The 20,835-nt window shown below is 41.1% G+C and overlaps 15 non-coding genes across 15 annotated transcripts; all 15 read right to left on the reverse strand.

Annotated features, from left to right (window-relative positions):
* Positions 1–1,327: 1,327 nt before the first annotated feature.
* Positions 1,328–1,398, reverse strand: trnag-gcc. The gene has a single exon. It is a non-coding gene; the product is annotated as a tRNA-Gly (tRNA).
* Positions 1,399–2,365: 967 nt separating this feature from the next.
* Positions 2,366–2,438, reverse strand: trnam-cau. The gene has a single exon. It is a non-coding gene; the product is annotated as a tRNA-Met (tRNA).
* Positions 2,439–3,225: 787 nt separating this feature from the next.
* On the reverse strand, positions 3,226–3,296 carry trnag-gcc. Its single transcript has one exon. It is a non-coding gene; the product is annotated as a tRNA-Gly (tRNA).
* Positions 3,297–4,263: 967 nt separating this feature from the next.
* Positions 4,264–4,336, reverse strand: trnam-cau. Its single transcript has one exon. It is a non-coding gene; the product is annotated as a tRNA-Met (tRNA).
* Positions 4,337–5,123: 787 nt separating this feature from the next.
* Positions 5,124–5,194, reverse strand: trnag-gcc. The gene has a single exon. It is a non-coding gene; the product is annotated as a tRNA-Gly (tRNA).
* Positions 5,195–6,160: 966 nt separating this feature from the next.
* Positions 6,161–6,233, reverse strand: trnam-cau. Its single transcript has one exon. It is a non-coding gene; the product is annotated as a tRNA-Met (tRNA).
* A 787-nt stretch (positions 6,234–7,020) lies between these two features.
* trnag-gcc lies at positions 7,021–7,091 on the reverse strand. The gene has a single exon. It is a non-coding gene; the product is annotated as a tRNA-Gly (tRNA).
* A 967-nt stretch (positions 7,092–8,058) lies between these two features.
* trnam-cau lies at positions 8,059–8,131 on the reverse strand. The gene has a single exon. It is a non-coding gene; the product is annotated as a tRNA-Met (tRNA).
* Positions 8,132–8,918: 787 nt separating this feature from the next.
* On the reverse strand, positions 8,919–8,989 carry trnag-gcc. Its single transcript has one exon. It is a non-coding gene; the product is annotated as a tRNA-Gly (tRNA).
* A 1,827-nt stretch (positions 8,990–10,816) lies between these two features.
* On the reverse strand, positions 10,817–10,887 carry trnag-gcc. Its single transcript has one exon. It is a non-coding gene; the product is annotated as a tRNA-Gly (tRNA).
* A 968-nt stretch (positions 10,888–11,855) lies between these two features.
* On the reverse strand, positions 11,856–11,928 carry trnam-cau. Its single transcript has one exon. It is a non-coding gene; the product is annotated as a tRNA-Met (tRNA).
* Positions 11,929–12,715: 787 nt separating this feature from the next.
* Positions 12,716–12,786, reverse strand: trnag-gcc. Its single transcript has one exon. It is a non-coding gene; the product is annotated as a tRNA-Gly (tRNA).
* A 968-nt stretch (positions 12,787–13,754) lies between these two features.
* On the reverse strand, positions 13,755–13,827 carry trnam-cau. Its single transcript has one exon. It is a non-coding gene; the product is annotated as a tRNA-Met (tRNA).
* Positions 13,828–14,614: 787 nt separating this feature from the next.
* Positions 14,615–14,685, reverse strand: trnag-gcc. The gene has a single exon. It is a non-coding gene; the product is annotated as a tRNA-Gly (tRNA).
* Positions 14,686–15,652: 967 nt separating this feature from the next.
* Positions 15,653–15,725, reverse strand: trnam-cau. The gene has a single exon. It is a non-coding gene; the product is annotated as a tRNA-Met (tRNA).
* Positions 15,726–20,835: the final 5,110 nt, after the last annotated feature.

Here is a 20,835-nt window from a genome sequence, read left to right on the forward strand (position 1 = left end):
ATAAGCGGACAGGAAACCGGAAGACACTCAACACTAGCATAGAAACTCTAACGCCACTAGCGTTTCGGCTGTGTATTTGCAGCACGACTCACGCACAGCTTTGAATGCTCGGCCCCCGCGCACCTACGGCATAAATGTATATATTATATCACCTCCTCAGAAATATTATTGAATGTTAGGGTTATAGCAGCTATGGACCTCTCTGTCTGTATCACTGTCAGTCTCTATTTTCTGCACTTAATAAAAAAGCACTACCTGGTCTGCAAGTAGCCCAACTTGTAGCTGGCTCTGTGTTTCACCAGAAACTTACAACTACTCTTTGATTTCTACAGCAGGAACCACAAATGCACCTTAAAGCACACGAGTCAATCCACTTAAGAGTCTTTTCAAAGAGCATCCTCTTGTCTTGTTGATATAACACTGGAATCTTATTGGAATAAGAAGATTATATAAAATAATATGACACATGCCCTGTGTGAGGGTTGAACTCACGACCTTCAGATTATGAGACTGACGCGCTGCCTACTGCGCCAACGAGGCCTATTTTCTACACAAATGTGGACAAAAGAGTTGTGTAAAACAAATAGAAATATGAAAGACTACTTGTCCGTCACATACCCATACGTGTCAAATGTCTGAACATTTTAGTTACATGTGTGGATTCTAGAACATTGATCTCCAGTACTGTGTCCAAATAGTCCAAATGTTATTTACAAAGCCATTGGGTCAGGACAAGTGTTACTGTCAAAACTTTCAATAATCCGGAACAAAAGTTACCAGGTGATGACATATCCACGCTTGTGAAGTCATTTTGAAACAATTATTGCTAGTAGTGGAAGTATGTAGTCCATGTAAAACTCAGAATCCCTTCCTAGTTAACTTTGAGTATTTTACCACAATAACAATAGTCCTCTTGATGGCCAAACAACTCACACCTGGGGCAGGGTGGGGCTAAAAGCCCAGCTGGCCTGCCACAAACAACAGCCCCAATACAAAAGTGATTTAGACCTGAAGGGCCCAGGCTTTTGATCCTATGAGCTTCTTAGACATACCTTCATACCCATTCCCTGTAAACAGAAAGCTGTGTGGTGTCTTTATGTTGCCTATTGATGAACAGTTCTTTCTTGCAGTGCCTGCTCTCAATTTCAAGTCAAAGTCGTTGCCACATAAAAGATTCAGATTTCAAATCTTTCAAAAGATGAAACGGCACACTTTCCTATCTTTTCATATTCACTTTCTATTACACAAGGACACTAATTCCAGAAGGAAATAACGACCGTTATACTCACCCTTCGCGATACAAGTATTTGGGCCAAAGTTAGTCTAATGCATTAGCCGGGAATCGAACCCGGGCCTCCCGCGTGGCAGGCGAGAATTCTACCACTGAACCACCAATGCATATTTATATGCAAATTTCACCTTCTTTTTTTCCGACGAGGTCCACTTAAGGTGCCAGTATACCGTGCCTGGACAGTTTGTCTGATATTTTTTCGACTGCAGATAGAAAGAGAGGTACTGACACCCGCTTCTTGGCGTGACCGGCCAACTGTGCAACGGTAAGAAAGGAGCAGGGTTTGTATTTTTCTCTCAAGCCTGACATAGCTATGTCTGTTACTTTTAATGTGAACAACCAACTGCAAGACTATAAAGAGAAGGTCTGAACCCATGCAACTTTATCTATAAACACCGTAAGAGCTGTGATTGGTCCGCTTGGTAGCATCGCATTTCCGGCAGACTCGCAGCCAGTTTTGAATTGAGTTGAAGGAACAGAAACGGACGACATCTTTCCTTTCCTCGTTGCCGTTCTTTATGAAAAAGTCATTGCTCTTCAGAATCTATCAGCTCCAACTCCAACACGATCCGCTTAGTAACTTTCGGCATTGTTTGTGAAGTAAAAAATAAGCGGATAGGAAACCGGAAGACACTCAACACTAGCATAGAAACTCTAACGCCACTAGCGTTTCGGCTGTGTATTTGCAGCACGACTCACGCACAGCTTTGAATGCTCGGCCCCCGCGCACCTACGGCATAAATGTATATATTATATCACCTCCTCAGAAATATTATTGAATGTTAGGGTTATAGCAGCTATGGACCTCTCTGTCTGTATCACTGTCAGTCTCTATTTTCTGCATTTAATAAAAAAGCACTACCTGGTCTGCAAGTAGCCCAACTTGTAGCTGGCTCTGTGTTTCACCAGAAACTTACAACTACTCTTTGATTTCTACAGCAGGAACCACAAATGCACCTTAAAGCACACGAGTCAATCCACTTAAGAGTCTTTTCAAAGAGCATCCTCTTGTCTTGTTGATATAACACTGGAATCTTATTGGAATAAGAAGATTATATAAAATAATATGACACATGCCCCGTGTGAGGGTTGAACTCACGACCTTCAGATTATGAGACTGACGCGCTGCCTACTGCGCCAACGAGGCCTATTTTCTACACAAATGTGGACAAAAGAGTTGTGTAAAACAAATAGAAATATGAAAGACTACTTGTCCGTCACATACCCATACGTGTCAAATGTCTGAACATTTTAGTTACATGTGTGGATTCTAGAACATTGATCTCCAGTACTGTGTCCAAATAGTCCAAATGTTATTTACAAAGCCATTGGGTCAGGACAAGTGTTACTGTCAAAACTTTCAATAATCCGGAACAAAAGTTACCAGGTGATGACATATCCACGCTTGTGAAGTCATTTTGAAACAATTATTGCTAGTAGTGGAAGTATGTAGTCCATGTAAAACTCAGAATCCCTTCCTAGTTAACTTTGAGTATTTTACCACAATAACAATAGTCCTCTTGATGGCCAAACAACTCACACCTGGGGCAGGGTGGGGCTAAAAGCCCAGCTGGCCTGCCACAAACAACAGCCCCAATACAAAAGTGATTTAGACCTGAAGGGCCCAGGCTTTTGATCCTATGAGCTTCTTAGACATACCTTCATACCCATTCCCTGTAAACAGAAAGCTGTGTGGTGTCTTTATGTTGCCTATTGATGAACAGTTCTTTCTTGCAGTGCCTGCTCTCAATTTCAAGTCAAAGTCGTTGCCACATAAAAGATTCAGATTTCAAATCTTTCAAAAGATGAAACAGCACACTTTCCTATCTTTTCATATTCACTTTCTATTACACAAGGACACTAATTCCAGAAGGAAATAACGACCGTTATACTCACCCTTCGCGATACAAGTATTTGGGCCAAAGTTAGTCTAATGCATTAGCCGGGAATCGAACCCGGGCCTCCCGCGTGGCAGGCGAGAATTCTACCACTGAACCACCAATGCATATTTATATGCAAATTTCACCTTCTTTTTTTCCGACGAGGTCCACTTAAGGTGCCAGTATACCGTGCCTGGACAGTTTGTCTGATATTTTTTCGACTGCAGATAGAAAGAGAGGTACTGACACCCGCTTCTTGGCGTGACCGGCCAACTGTGCAACGGTAAGAAAGGAGCAGGGTTTGTATTTTTCTCTCAAGCCTGACATAGCTATGTCTGTTACTTTTAATGTGAACAACCAACTGCAAGACTATAAAGAGAAGGTCTGAACCCATGCAACTTTATCTATAAACACCGTAAGAGCTGTGATTGGTCCGCTTGGTAGCATCGCATTTCCGGCAGATTCGCAGCCAGTTTTGAATTGAGTTGAAGGAACAGAAACGGACGACATCTTTCCTTTCCTCGTTGCCGTTCTTTATGAAAAAGTCATTGCTCTTCAGAATCTATCAGCTCCAACTCCAACACGATCCGCTTAGTAACTTTCGGCATTGTTTGTGAAGTAAAAAATAAGCGGACAGGAAACCGGAAGACACTCAACACTAGCATAGAATCTCTAACGCCACTAGCGTTTCGGCTGTGTATTTGCAGCACGACTCACGCACAGCTTTGAATGCTCGGCCCCCGCGCACCTACGGCATAAATGTATATATTATATCACCTCCTCAGAAATATTATTGAATGTTAGGGTTATAGCAGCTATGGACCTCTCTGTCTGTATCACTGTCAGTCTCTATTTTCTGCACTTAATAAAAAAGCACTACCTGGTCTGCAAGTAGCCCAACTTGTAGCTGGCTCTGTGTTTCACCAGAAACTTACAACTACTCTTTGATTTCTACAGCAGGAACCACAAATGCACCTTAAAGCACACGAGTCAATCCACTTAAGAGTCTTTTCAAAGAGCATCCTCTTGTCTTGTTGATATAACACTGGAATCTTATTGGAATAAGAAGATTATATAAGATAATATGACACATGCCCCGTGTGAGGGTTGAACTCACGACCTTCAGATTATGAGACTGACGCGCTGCCTACTGCGCCAACGAGGCCTATTTTCTACACAAATGTGGACAAAAGAGTTGTGTAAAACAAATAGAAATATGAAAGACTACTTGTCCGTCACATACCCATACGTGTCAAATGTCTGAACATTTTAGTTACATGTGTGGATTCTAGAACATTGATCTCCAGTACTGTGTCCAAATAGTCCAAATGTTATTTACAAAGCCATTGGGTCAGGACAAGTGTTACTGTCAAAACTTTCAATAATCCGGAACAAAAGTTACCAGGTGATGACATATCCACGCTTGTGAAGTCATTTTGAAACAATTATTGCTAGTAGTGGAAGTATGTAGTCCATGTAAAACTCAGAATCCCTTCCTAGTTAACTTTGAGTATTTTACCACAATAACAATAGTCCTCTTGATGGCCAAACAACTCACACCTGGGGCAGGGTGGGGCTAAAAGCCCAGCTGGCCTGCCACAAACAACAGCCCCAATACAAAGGTCATTTAGACCTGAAGGGCCCAGGCTTTTGATCCTATGAGCTTCTTAGACATACCTTCATACCCATACCCTGTAAACAGAAAGCTGTGTGGTGTCTTTATGTTGCCTATTGATGAACAGTTCTTTCTTGCAGTGCCTGCTCTCAATTTCAAGTCAAAGTCGTTGCCACATAAAAGATTAAGATTTCAAATCTTTCAAAAGATGAAACGGCAAACTTTCCTATCTTTTCATATTCACTTTCTATTACACAAGGACACTAATTCCAGAAGGAAATAACGACCGTTATACTCACCCTTCGCGATACAAGTATTTGGGCCAAAGTTAGTCTAATGCATTAGCCGGGAATCGAACCCGGGCCTCCCGCGTGGCAGGCGAGAATTCTACCACTGAACCACCAATGCATATTTATATGCAAATTTCACCTTCTTTTTTCCGACGAGGTCCACTTAAGGTGCCAGTATACCGTGCCTGGACAGTTTGTCTGATATTTTTTCGACTGCAGATAGAAAGAGAGGTACTGACACCCGCTTCTTGGCGTGACCGGCCAACTGTGCAACGGTAAGAAAGGAGCAGGGTTTGTATTTTTCTCTCAAGCCTGACATAGCTATGTCTGTTACTTTTAATGTGAACAACCAACTGCAAGACTATAAAGAGAAGGTCTGAACCCATGCAACTTTATCTATAAACACCGTAAGAGCTGTGATTGGTCCGCTTGGTAGCATCGCATTTCCGGCAGATTCGCAGCCAGTTTTGAATTGAGTTGAAGGAACAGAAACGGACGACATCTTTCCTTTCCTCGTTGCCGTTCTTTATGAAAAAGTCATTGCTCTTCAGAATCTATCAGCTCCAACTCCAACACGATCCGCTTAGTAACTTTCGGCATTGTTTGTGAAGTAAAAAATAAGCGGACAGGAAACCGGAAGACACTCAACACTAGCATAGAAACTCTAACGCCACTAGCGTTTCGGCTGTGTATTTGCAGCACGACTCACGCACAGCTTTGAATGCTCGGCCCCCGCGCACCTACGGCATAAATGTATATATTATATCACCTCCTCAGAAATATTATTGAATGTTAGGGTTATAGCAGCTATGGACCTCTCTGTCTGTATCACTGTCAGTCTCTATTTTCTGCACTTAATAAAAAAGCACTACCTGGTCTGCAAGTAGCCCAACTTGTAGCTGGCTCTGTGTTTCACCAGAAACTTACAACTACTCTTTGATTTCTACAGCAGGAACCACAAATGCACCTTAAAGCACACGAGTCAATCCACTTAAGAGTCTTTTCAAAGAGCATCCTCTTGTCTTGTTGATATAACACTGGAATCTTATTGGAATAAGAAGATTATATAAAATAATATGACACATGCCCCGTGTGAGGGTTGAACTCACGACCTTCAGATTATGAGACTGACGCGCTGCCTACTGCGCCAACGAGGCCTATTTTCTACACAAATGTGGACAAAAGAGTTGTGTAAAACAAATAGAAATATGAAAGACTACTTGTCCGTCACATACCCATACGTGTCAAATGTCTGAACATTTTAGTTACATGTGTGGATTCTAGAACATTGATCTCCAGTACTGTGTCCAAATAGTCCAAATGTTATTTACAAAGCCATTGGGTCAGGACAAGTGTTACTGTCAAAACTTTCAATAATCCGGAACAAAAGTTACCAGGTGATGACATATCCACGCTTGTGAAGTCATTTTGAAACAATTATTGCTAGTAGTGGAAGTATGTAGTCCATGTAAAACTCAGAATCCCTTCCTAGTTAACTTTGAGTATTTTACCACAATAACAATAGTCCTCTTGATGGCCAAACAACTCACACCTGGGGCAGGGTGGGGCTAAAAGCCCAGCTGGCCTGCCACAAACAACAGCCCCAATACAAAAGTGATTTAGACCTGAAGGGCCCAGGCTTTTGATCCTATGAGCTTCTTAGACATACCTTCATACCCATACCCTGTAAACAGAAAGCTGTGTGGTGTCTTTATGTTGCCTATTGATGAACAGTTCTTTCTTGCAGTGCCTGCTCTCAATTTCAAGTCAAAGTCGTTGCCACATAAAAGATTAAGATTTCAAATCTTTCAAAAGATGAAACAGCACACTTTCCTATCTTTTCATATTCACTTTCTATTACACAAGGACACTAATTCCAGAAGGAAATAACGACCGTTATACTCACCCTTCGCGATACAAGTATTTGGGCCAAAGTTAGTCTAATGCATTAGCCGGGAATCGAACCCGGGCCTCCCGCGTGGCAGGCGAGAATTCTACCACTGAACCACCAATGCATATTTATATGCAAATTTCACCTTCTTATTTTCCGACGAGGTCCACTTAAGGTGCCAGTATACCGTGCCTGGACAGTTTGTCTGATATTTTTTCGACTGCAGATAGAAAGAGAGGTACTGACACCCGCTTCTTGGCGTGACCGGCCAACTGTGCAACGGTAAGAAAGGAGCAGGGTTTGTATTTTTCTCTCAAGCCTGACATAGCTATGTCTGTTACTTTTAATGTGAACAACCAACTGCAAGACTATAAAGAGAAGGTCTGAACCCATGCAACTTTATCTATAAACACCGTAAGAGCTGTGATTGGTCCGCTTGGTAGCATCGCATTTCCGGCAGATTCGCAGCCAGTTTTGAATTGAGTTGAAGGAACAGAAACGGACGACATCTTTCCTTTCCTCGTTGCCGTTCTTTATGAAAAAGTCATTGCTCTTCAGAATCTATCAGCTCCAACTCCAACACGATCCGCTTAGTAACTTTCGGCATAGTTTGTGAAGTAAAAAATAAGCGGACAGGAAACCGGAAGACACTCAACACTAGCATAGAAACTCTAACGCCACTAGCGTTTCGGCTGTGTATTTGCAGCACGACTCACGCACAGCTTTGAATGCTCGGCCCCCGCGCACCTACGGCATAAATGTATATATTATATCACCTCCTCAGAAATATTATTGAATGTTAGGGTTATAGCAGCTATGGACCTCTCTGTCTGTATCACTGTCAGTCTCTATTTTCTGCACTTAATAAAAAAGCACTACCTGGTCTGCAAGTAGCCCAACTTGTAGCTGGCTCTGTGTTTCACCAGAAACTTACAACTACTCTTTGATTTCTACAGCAGGAACCACAAATGCACCTTAAAGCACACGAGTCAATCCACTTAAGAGTCTTTTCAAAGAGCATCCTCTTGTCTTGTTGATATAACACTGGAATCTTATTGGAATAAGAAGATTATATAAAATAATATGACACATGCCCCGTGTGAGGGTTGAACTCACGACCTTCAGATTATGAGACTGACGCGCTGCCTACTGCGCCAACGAGGCCTATTTTCTACACAAATGTGGACAAAAGAGTTGTGTAAAACAAATAGAAATATGAAAGACTACTTGTCCGTCACATACCCATACGTGTCAAATGTCTGAACATTTTAGTTACATGTGTGGATTCTAGAACATTGATCTCCAGTACTGTGTCCAAATAGTCCAAATGTTATTTACAAAGCCATTGGGTCAGGACAAGTGTTACTGTCAAAACTTTCAATAATCCGGAACAAAAGTTACCAGGTGATGACATATCCACGCTTGTGAAGTCATTTTGAAACAATTATTGCTAGTAGTGGAAGTATGTAGTCCATGTAAAACTCAGAATCCCTTCCTAGTTAACTTTGAGTATTTTACCACAATAACAATAGTCCTCTTGATGGCCAAACAACTCACACCTGGGGCAGGGTGGGGCTAAAAGCCCAGCTGGCCTGCCACAAACAACAGCCCCAATACAAAAGTGATTTAGACCTGAAGGGCCCAGGCTTTTGATCCTATGAGCTTCTTAGACATACCTTCATACCCATACCCTGTAAACAGAAAGCTGTGTGGTGTCTTTATGTTGCCTATTGATGAACAGTTCTTTCTTGCAGTGCCTGCTCTCAATTTCAAGTCAAAGTCGTTGCCACATAAAAGATTCAGATTTCAAATCTTTCAAAAGATGAAACGGCACACTTTCCTATCTTTTCATATTCACTTTCTATTACACAAGGACACTAATTCCAGAAGGAAATAACAACCGTTATACTCACCCTTCGCGATACAAGTATTTGGGCCAAAGTTAGTCTAATGCATTAGCCGGGAATCGAACCCGGGCCTCCCGCGTGGCAGGCGAGAATTCTACCACTGAACCACCAATGCATATTTATATGCAAATTTCACCTTCTTTTTTTCCGACGAGGTCCACTTAAGGTGCCAGTATACCGTGCCTGGACAGTTTGTCTGATATTTTTTCGACTGCAGATAGAAAGAGAGGTACTGACACCCGCTTCTTGGCGTGACCGGCCAACTGTGCAACGGTAAGAAAGGAGCAGGGTTTGTATTTTTCTCTCAAGCCTGACATAGCTATGTCTGTTACTTTTAATGTGAACAACCAACTGCAAGACTATAAAGAGAAGGTCTGAACCCATGCAACTTTATCTATAAACACCGTAAGAGCTGTGATTGGTCCGCTTGGTAGCATCGCATTTCCGGCAGACTCGCAGCCAGTTTTGAATTGAGTTGAAGGAACAGAAACGGACGACATCTTTCCTTTCCTCGTTGCCGTTCTTTATGAAAAAGTCATTGCTCTTCAGAATTTATCAGCTCCAACTCCAACACGATCCGCTTAGTAACTTTCGGCATAGTTTGTGAAGTAAAAAATAAGCGGACAGGAAACCGGAAGACACTCAACACTAGCATAGAAACTCTAACGCCACTAGCGTTTCGGCTGTGTATTTGCAGCACGACTCACGCACAGCTTTGAATGCTCGGCCCCCGCGCACCTACGGCATAAATGTATATATTATATCACCTCCTCAGAAATATTATTGAATGTTAGGGTTATAGCAGCTATGGACCTCTCTGTCTGTATCACTGTCAGTCTCTATTTTCTGCACTTAATAAAAAAGCACTACCTGGTCTGCAAGTAGCCCAACTTGTAGCTGGCTCTGTGTTTCACCAGAAACTTACAACTACTCTTTGATTTCTACAGCAGGAACCACAAATGCACCTTAAAGCACACGAGTCAATCCACTTAAGAGTCTTTTCAAAGAGCATCCTCTTGTCTTGTTGATATAACACTGGAATCTTATTGGAATAAGAAGATTATATAAAATAATATGACACATGCCCCGTGTGAGGGTTGAAGTCAAGACCTTCAGATTATGAGACTGACGCGCTGCCTACTGCGCCAACGAGGCCTATTTTCTACACAAATGTGGACAAAAGAGTTGTGTAAAACAAATAGAAATATGAAAGACTACTTGTCCGTCACATACCCATACGTGTCAAATGTCTGAACATTTTAGTTACATGTGTGGATTCTAGAACATTGATCTCCAGTACTGTGTCCAAATAGTCCAAATGTTATTTACAAAGCCATTGGGTCAGGACAAGTGTTACTGTCAAAACTTTCAATAATCCGGAACAAAAGTTACCAGGTGATGACATATCCACGCTTGTGAAGTCATTTTGAAACAATTATTGCTAGTAGTGGAAGTATGTAGTCCATGTAAAACTCAGAATCCCTTCCTAGTTAACTTTGAGTATTTTACCACAATAACAATAGTCCTCTTGATGGCCAAACAACTCACACCTGGGGCAGGGTGGGGCTAAAAGCCCAGCTGGCCTGCCACAAACAACAGCCCCAATACAAAAGTGATTTAGACCTGAAGGGCCCAGGCTTTTGATCCTATGAGCTTCTTAGACATACCTTCATACCCATTCCCTGTAAACAGAAAGCTGTGTGGTGTCTTTATGTTGCCTATTGATGAACAGTTCTTTCTTGCAGTGCCTGCTCTCAATTTCAAGTCAAAGTCGTTGCCACATAAAAGATTCAGATTTCAAATCTTTCAAAAGATGAAACGGCACACTTTCCTATCTTTTCATATTCACTTTCTATTACACAAGGACACTAATTCCAGAAGGTAATAACAACCGTTATACTCACCCTTCGCGATACAAGTATTTGGGCCAAAGTTAGTCTAATGCATTAGCCGGGAATCGAACCCGGGCCTCCCGCGTGGCAGGCGAGAATTCTACCACTGAACCACCAATGCATATTTATATGCAAATTTCACCTTCTTTTTTTTTCGACGAGGTCCACTTAAGGTGCCAGTATACCGTGCCTGGACAGTTTGTCTGATATTTTTTCGACTGCAGATAGAAAGAGAGGTACTGACACCCGCTTCTTGGCGTGACCGGCCAACTGTGCAACGGTAAGAAAGGAGCAGGGTTTGTATTTTTCTCTCAAGCCTGACATAGCTATGTCTGTTACTTTTAATGTGAACAACCAACTGCAAGACTATAAAGAGAAGGTCTGAACCCATGCAACTTTATCTATAAACACCGTAAGAGCTGTGATTGGTCCGCTTGGTAGCATCGCATTTCCGGCAGACTCGCAGCCAGTTTTGAATTGAGTTGAAGGAACAGAAACGGACGACATCTTTCCTTTCCTCGTTGCCGTTCTTTATGAAAAAGTCATTGCTCTTCAGAATTTATCAGCTCCAACTCCAACACGATCCGCTTAGTAACTTTCGGCATAGTTTGTGAAGTAAAAAATAAGCGGACAGGAAACCGGAAGACACTCAACACTAGCATAGAAACTCTAACGCCACTAGCGTTTCGGCTGTGTATTTGCAGCACGACTCACGCACAGCTTTGAATGCTCGGCCCCCGCGCACCTACGGCATAAATGTATATATTATATCACCTCCTCAGAAATATTATTGAATGTTAGGGTTATAGCAGCTATGGACCTCTCTGTCTGTATCACTGTCAGTCTCTATTTTCTGCACTTAATAAAAAAGCACTACCTGGTCTGCAAGTAGCCCAACTTGTAGCTGGCTCTGTGTTTCACCAGAAACTTACAACTACTCTTTGATTTCTACAGCAGGAACCACAAATGCACCTTAAAGCACACGAGTCAATCCACTTAAGAGTCTTTTCAAAGAGCATCCTCTTGTCTTGTTGATATAACACTGGAATCTTATTGGAATAAGAAGATTATATAAAATAATATGACACATGCCCCGTGTGAGGGTTGAACTCACGACCTTCAGATTATGAGACTGACGCGCTGCCTACTGCGCCAACGAGGCCTATTTTCTACACAAATGTGGACAAAAGAGTTGTGTAAAACAAATAGAAATATGAAAGACTACTTGTCCGTCACATACCCATACGTGTCAAATGTCTGAACATTTTAGTTACATGTGTGGATTCTAGAACATTGATCTCCAGTACTGTGTCCAAATAGTCCAAATGTTATTTACAAAGCCATTGGGTCAGGACAAGTGTTACTGTCAAAACTTTCAATAATCCGGAACAAAAGTTACCAGGTGATGACATATCCACGCTTGTGAAGTCATTTTGAAACAATTATTGCTAGTAGTGGAAGTATGTAGTCCATGTAAAACTCAGAATCCCTTCCTAGTTAACTTTGAGTATTTTACCACAATAACAATAGTCCTCTTGATGGCCAAACAACTCACACCTGGGGCAGGGTGGGGCTAAAAGCCCAGCTGGCCTGCCACAAACAACAGCCCCAATACAAAAGTGATTTAGACCTGAAGGGCCCAGGCTTTTGATCCTATGAGCTTCTTAGACATACCTTCATACCCATACCCTGTAAACAGAAAGCTGTGTGGTGTCTTTATGTTGCCTATTGATGAACAGTTCTTTCTTGCAGTGCCTGCTCTCAATTTCAAGTCAAAGTCGTTGCCACATAAAAGATTCAGATTTCAAATCTTTCAAAAGATGAAACAGCACACTTTCCTATCTTTTCATATTCACTTTCTATTACACAAGGACACTAATTCCAGAAGGAAATAACAACCGTTATACTCACCCTTCGCGATACAAGTATTTGGGCCAAAGTTAGTCTAATGCATTAGCCGGGAATCGAACCCAGGCCTCCCGCGTGGCAGGTGAGAATTCTACCACTGAACCACCAATGCATATTCATATGCAAATTTCACCTTCTTTTTTTTTCGACGAGGTCCACTTAAGGTGCCAGTATACCGTGCCTGGACAGTTTGTCTGATATTTTTTCGACTGCAGATAGAAAGAGAGGTACTGACACCCGCTTCTTGGCGTGACCGGCCAACTGTGCAACGGTAAGAAAGGAGCAGGGTTTGTATTTTTCTCTCAAGCCTGACATAGCTATGTCTGTTACTTTTAATGTGAACAACCAACTGCAAGACTATAAAGAGAAGGTCTGAACCCATGCAACTTTATCTATAAACACCGTAAGAGCTGTGATTGGTCCGCTTGGTAGCATCGCATTTCCGGCAGACTCGCAGCCAGTTTTGAATTGAGTTGAAGGAACAGAAACGGACGACATCTTTCCTTTCCTCGTTGCCGTTCTTTATGAAAAAGTCATTGCTCTTCAGAATCTATCAGCTCCAACTCCAACACGATCCGCTTAGTAACTTTCGGCATTGTTTGTGAAGTAAAAAATAAGCGGACAGGAAACCGGAAGACACTCAACACTAGCATAGAAACTCTAACGCCACTAGCGTTTCGGCTGTGTATTTGCAGCACGACTCACGCACAGCTTTGAATGCTCGGCCCCCGCGCACCTACGGCATAAATGTATATATTATATCACCTCCTCAGAAATATTATTGAATGTTAGGGTTATAGCAGCTATGGACCTCTCTGTCTGTATCACTGTCAGTCTCTATTTTCTGCATTTAATAAAAAAGCACTACCTGGTCTGCAAGTAGCCCAACTTGTAGCTGGCTCTGTGTTTCACCAGAAACTTACAACTACTCTTTGATTTCTACAGCAGGAACCACAAATGCACCTTAAAGCACACGAGTCAATCCACTTAAGAGTCTTTTCAAAGAGCATCCTCTTGTCTTGTTGATATAACACTGGAATCTTATTGGAATAAGAAGATTATATAAGATAATATGACACATGCCCCGTGTGAGGGTTGAACTCACGACCTTCAGATTATGAGACTGACGCGCTGCCTACTGCGCCAACGAGGCCTATTTTCTACACAAATGTGGACAAAAGAGTTGTGTAAAACAAATAGAAATATGAAAGACTACTTGTCCGTCACATACCCATACGTGTCAAATGTCTGAACATTTTAGTTACATGTGTGGATTCTAGAACATTGATCTCCAGTACTGTGTCCAAATAGTCCAAATGTTATTTACAAAGCCATTGGGTCAGGACAAGTGTTACTGTCAAAACTTTCAATAATCCGGAACAAAAGTTACCAGGTGATGACATATCCACGCTTGTGAAGTCATTTTGAAACAATTATTGCTAGTAGTGGAAGTATGTAGTCCATGTAAAACTCAGAATCCCTTCCTAGTTAACTTTGAGTATTTTACCACAATAACAATAGTCCTCTTGATGGCCAAACAACTCACACCTGGGGCAGGGTGGGGCTAAAAGCCCAGCTGGCCTGCCACAAACAACAGCCCCAATACAAAAGTGATTTAGACCTGAAGGGCCCAGGCTTTTGATCCTATGAGCTTCTTAGACATACCTTCATACCCATACCCTGTAAACAGAAAGCTGTGTGGTGTCTTTATGTTGCCTATTGATGAACAGTTCTTTCTTGCAGTGCCTGCTCTCAATTTCAAGTCAAAGTCGTTGCCACATAAAAGATTCAGATTTCAAATCTTTCAAAAGATGAAACGGCACACTTTCCTATCTTTTCATATTCACTTTCTATTACACAAGGACACTAATTCCAGAAGGAAATAACAACCGTTATACTCACCCTTCGCGATACAAGTATTTGGGCCAAAGTTAGTCTAATGCATTAGCCGGGAATCGAACCCGGGCCTCCCGCGTGGCAGGCGAGAATTCTACCACTGAACCACCAATGCATATTTATATGCAAATTTCACCTTCTTTTTTTCCGACGAGGTCCACTTAAGGTGCCAGTATACCGTGCCTGGACAGTTTGTCTGATATTTTTTCGACTGCAGATAGAAAGAGAGGTACTGACACCCGCTTCTTGGCGTGACCGGCCAACTGTGCAACGGTAAGAAAGGAGCAGGGTTTGTATTTTTCTCTCAAGCCTGACATAGCTATGTCTGTTACTTTTAATGTGAACAACCAACTGCAAGACTATAAAGAGAAGGTCTGAACCCATGCAACTTTATCTATAAACACCGTAAGAGCTGTGATTGGTCCGCTTGGTAGCATCGCATTTCCGGCAGATTCGCAGCCAGTTTTGAATTGAGTTGAAGGAACAGAAACGGACGACATCTTTCCTTTCCTCGTTGCCGTTGTTTATGAAAAAGTCATTGCTCTTCAGAATCTATCAGCTCCAACTCCAACACGATCCGCTTAGTAACTTTCGGCATAGTTTGTGAAGTAAAAAATAAGCGGACAGGAAACCGGAAGACACTCAACACTAGCATAGAAACTCTAACGCCACTAGCGTTTCGGCTGTGTATTTGCAGCACGACTCACGCACAGCTTTGAATGCTCGGCCCCCGCGCACCTACGGCATAAATGTATATATTATATCACCTCCTCAGAAATATTATTGAATGTTAGGGTTATAGCAGCTATGGACCTCTCTGTCTGTATCACTGTCAGTCTCTATTTTCTGCATTTAATAAAAAAGCACTACCTGGTCTGCAAGTAGCCCAACTTGTAGCTGGCTCTGTGTTTCACCAGAAACTTACAACTACTCTTTGATTTCTACAGCAGGAACCACAAATGCACCTTAAAGCACACGAGTCAATCCACTTAAGAGTCTTTTCAAAGAGCATCCTCTTGTCTTGTTGATATAACACTGGAATCTTATTGGAATAAGAAGATTATATAAGATAATATGACACATGCCCCGTGTGAGGGTTGAACTCACGACCTTCAGATTATGAGACTGACGCGCTGCCTACTGCGCCAACGAGGCCTATTTTCTACACAAATGTGGACAAAAGAGTTGTGTAAAACAAATAGAAATATGAAAGACTACTTGTCCGTCACATACCCATACGTGTCAAATGTCTGAACATTTTAGTTACATGTGTGGATTCTAGAACATTGATCTCCAGTACTGTGTCCAAATAGTCCAAATGTTATTTACAAAGCCATTGGGTCAGGACAAGTGTTACTGTCAAAACTTTCAATAATCCGGAACAAAAGTTACCAGGTGATGACATATCCACGCTTGTGAAGTCATTTTGAAACAATTATTGCTAGTAGTGGAAGTATGTAGTCCATGTAAAACTCAGAATCCCTTCCTAGTTAACTTTGAGTATTTTACCACAATAACAATAGTCCTCTTGATGGCCAAACAACTCACACCTGGGGCAGGGTGGGGCTAAAAGCCCAGCTGGCCTGCCACAAACAACAGCCCCAATACAAAAGTGATTTAGACCTGAAGGGCCCAGGCTTTTGATCCTATGAGCTTCTTAGACATACCTTCATACCCATTCCCTGTAAACAGAAAGCTGTGTGGTGTCTTTATGTTGCCTATTGATGAACAGTTCTTTCTTGCAGTGCCTGCTCTCAATTTCAAGTCAAAGTCGTTGCCACATAAAAGATTAAGATTTCAAATCTTTCAAAAGATGAAACGGCACACTTTCCTATCTTTTCATATTCACTTTCTATTACACAAGGACACTAATTCCAGAAGGAAATAACGACCGTTATACTCACCCTTCGCGATACAAGTATTTGGGCCAAAGTTAGTCTAATGCATTAGCCGGGAATCGAACCCAGGCCTCCCGCGTGGCAGGCGAGAATTCTACCACTGAACCTAAATGAATTGATGGATTATTGTCAGTAATGGTCGAGTATCTGAGTAGACATATTGTATATCAAGCAGTCTTGTTGTAATCATTGTCCACGGTCAGCTGCCACCTCGATCATGGTACACCACCACTATCAGATGCCAGCACGATACAGTATGCGCCATTGCGATCACGATCTCTGATTCGCAGTCCACCATCATGATCTACAATGTGACTGCAGCGAACGACAAGGCATAAATGCCACATACTGAGAGCTAAAACAAGCCGATTTTCTATTAACAATGATTTATTTGTCACTGCTTCGTTCACGTGTGTCCAGATACTAAACCAATCATTACTAAAGGAATGCCTTCCCATAATTATCTCAGTGGATCGGTTTCTCTCCTGCGTGGATGCCGATGTGACGTGTCAGACTGAAATACTTGGTGAACCTCTTGTCACAAAAGCTGCAGCTGTAGGGTTTCTCTCCACTGTGGACGCGGATGTGACGTTTCAAACTGCCATTCTGAACTTCATGTTCTGTTGCATACAAATACAAAAACAAACAAACACTGACTTATCATCTAAAGCTGCAGTGTGTGTGTAATCAGCATGATTGGTTATACACATTTATTCATTTAATTAAATAAAGCAAGTGTCCATATGAGTCCATGCCCTGAAGTTTAAATGTACTTAAGATGCAATACAACCTTTATAAGTCAGTTTTCTACTAAATATCAATCACTTCCTGGCGGAGGATCACTTTTGACATGGTACAAGAACCCAACCTGAGCTAATGTAAAATGACAGCTACCCTGAGGATATCCATCTCTGTGGCGGACAGTCTGAGCATCTGAACTTCTAACTGTGTTCAACTCGCCCTTCAGCTGTTTTACCTCCTCCGTTAGCCGGGACACCTTGGCTCACAGCGACGCCATGTGTTCGTCTACCAAATTGACGATCTGACTGGCCGTTTGCCTCCATGATGGAGGAGAGCTGTGAATGAAGATCCATAGCTTCAACGACCCTCCTTACCAGCCAGAGAAACACGTAAGCACTATTAATGTACTTATCTGATAATACTCTAAAAAAGTATAAAAGTGTAAATTTATAATATATAAAGTAGAGACCTTTTATTCAAAGGTTCAAAGGTTCAAAGGTTCAAAGGTTCAAAGGCTTTATTGTCATATGCAATCAAAGCAATCAAATTCTTAGTTCTCTTGTCTCTGCCTGGTGCCGTCAGTTATTAAAATAAAAATGTAAATAAAAAGGTTGGAAACAATCATAAAAAAATAGAAACATTTAAATATATATACATACTGGAAACTTAAGTTGAATCATAAAAAAAGGGATAAGAGATAATTAACAACTGAAGTAGATAAGGGGATTTAGGTGTGCTAAAAACAGTAAAAGACAGTAAAAGAATTAGTCATAGTGCAAACTGATTTTATTTAAATTTTTGTTTAGATTTTAAGAGAAATATGAAAACTTAATATTCAATTCACTTGAGCACTAATCTAGAATTAAAGCAGCTCAAAATTAAAGCTATGAGTGTCACTGCAATTACAATTTTTAGAGTCCTAACTGTAAATAATATACCTGCTATATATATATATATATATATATATCATACATAACTACTCTACTACAATAAAATAAGTTATGATCAAATCAATCTGTATATGAGGAAGAAAACATCATCTATTTAATCTAAATGACTACTAACAGCCGTCAGCTGCTTCCAAACTCTCCCCTCATGTGTGCACTGCCCCACAACACGACGATGGACTATCAGAGGCACTGCTTGAGAGAGAAGAAATGTCCAAATTCAGTCCAAATTCTGTGAGAAGTCAGAACATCTTTGTAAATCAGAATCAGATTACACACCCAGATTTTCATTTGGATGTGAATGTTTTGTTGTTTTTGCCAGTAATGCTACCTGAGTAAAATGTGGCCTTGTGCCACAGAGGAGCATTGCTTGGCATGTATTTACTGTATGTGGAAGTTTTCTTTTTTTGCCAAAAACATCCTGACAGACATGGGCCAAACCACTTCCTGTTGGGATGTTTTTAAGTGCCACATTAGAGGGCCAAACCAGTTTTCTCTTTTTCTCACATTTTTGGAACAACTCAGTTGATTATGTTTGTCTTTGAAATTCTCCCGTCCGACACTGATGGCCCATCTTTAGCTCTTGTTTGTATGATATAATAAATCATGGGCAGCACAGGCCGATTGTGAGAATGCTATGTGCACTTTATTAATGTTATTTAAAACCGATTCTGTTCAACATGACTGTTGATAACCTTTTCATGTGTCTATCACACCAGGATAAGATCACAGATCATAAGATCAGTCAGTCATATGTGAAACATGGTGGTTGTGAATTCAAATGGTCGTCCACTAAACCTTGATTTGAGTTTGGAAACCAAAGACAATGTAATGAGTGCATCTACAAAGCAGCCATTCAGAATATAGTATGAAGTCATGCAAAACTGTAATAATTTAAACTTCCTGTAGACATGCTCTCAAGACTGATATCATACTGCACAGTCTGTAAGCAGTCATACTGCCCCCCCATTATTATTATTATTATTACAGTACTTAACACCGTACATTATTAAGAAAATAAACATATTTTATATGAAACAAAAAAAAAAACATTTTCTGTATTGTTTATTGTGTTATAAGTGTAAATAAGTTTTCATATTGGTGTGTATCAGCAAACAAGCTGATACTTTTGTGTGTGACGGGCTCATATCTGCTGACTTTTATTGGGCTGTATAATAAGAAACTGGGATTGGAACTTGCAAAACATGCAAACAGGATCAAAGGGGGATCATTGTTGTTTTATATACCATTTGTAATTGAATGGGGTCGAATGAGCCTAAGTAGTTGATGCCTGAATGTAAAATGTGCGATGTTTAAGAATGAAAGCTTCAAGACTTGTCTGTCAGGTCTAAGTGGAACATTTACCGGAAGGAACACAGTGGCGATGAAGATTACAAAAGATTTCAGCTTTATTGCACTTGCCCTCTCAACTTTACTACTGTTCTTTATTTCAATCAATCAATCAAATTTTATTCGTATAGCCCATATTCACAAATCACAATTTGTCTCATCGGGCTTTAACAACGTGTGACATCCTCTGTCCTTAACCCTCAATAAGAGTGAGGAAAAAGAACGTAGAAACCTCAGAGAGAGCCACATGGGAGGGATCCCTCTCCCAGGACGCACAGAAGTGCAATAGATGCCACGTGTAACGTGAAACATCAGAAAGATAAGGGTATTTACAGCATTGGTTGGAATAACCAGTTTGTAGCCTAATGGATGAATAAATAACTATGCCCCGAATAACTAAATGAATTGATGAATTATTGACAATAAAGTATCTGAGTAGACATATTGTATATCAAGCAGTCTTGTTGTAATCATAGTCCATGGTCAGCAACCACCATGATCAGGATCCACCATCACGATCGGATGCCACGATAGTCCACAATCCACAGTCATGATCCACTGCCGCCATCAGCTGCCACCTCGATCATGGTCCACCACTACTATCAGATGCCAGCACGATACAGGATCCGCCATTACGATCACAAACTTTGATTCGTGATCCACCATCATAATCCAGGATGTGGCCGCAGCCGCGGCCCTGGATCTGCGGACGATAAGGCATAGGGACTCCGGGGAAGAAGACAAGTCAGTAACATGTACTGATGAGATATTAATTTATTTGATGTGATAAGGATGAGAAGAGGAAGGAGAAGCTTACTTATATGGTGTAAATGAAGCAAAGTCTCTTCTATGATGATTTTTGCCATTTGATCATAATGAAAATCTATATCAATAAGTTCCAAACCTTTGAAGATGTAGATATTGATGAAGAACTTTTGATTTGATATGAAATGTCCTGGACCGTCCTGCTTCTGTCTGAATGATTTCATTACATCAGTGTAAATTCTGTCTGTCAAAAGATTAAATTCTAATTTTTTCTAATCTTATAGTTGGGTCTTGGTTTTCTGTACTTGCAGTTGTATGTCTCCAACTTGAAACTTGATGGACCAACGAAGAACCCAGTAACTTTTGAAGTGGATTTGATTAAGTGGTTAGATCCAGGAATAAATTTTTCTGCTTTCTTTAACATTGCAATATAGGATGGTTGTTTCACATTTTAATGACTTTCTAAACAAGTAATGCAGAGATCTTTTTGAAAACAATCAGGCCTATTTAGGGGACGGATATCTGCAAGTTTGCAACATTGATTGAATTTAAGGGGGCTGGTGG

The sequence above is a fragment of the Hippoglossus hippoglossus genome, chromosome 8 (genome assembly GCF_009819705.1).
Source record: "Hippoglossus hippoglossus isolate fHipHip1 chromosome 8, fHipHip1.pri, whole genome shotgun sequence".
In the NCBI taxonomy this organism is placed as follows: Eukaryota; Metazoa; Chordata; class Actinopteri; order Pleuronectiformes; family Pleuronectidae; genus Hippoglossus; species Hippoglossus hippoglossus.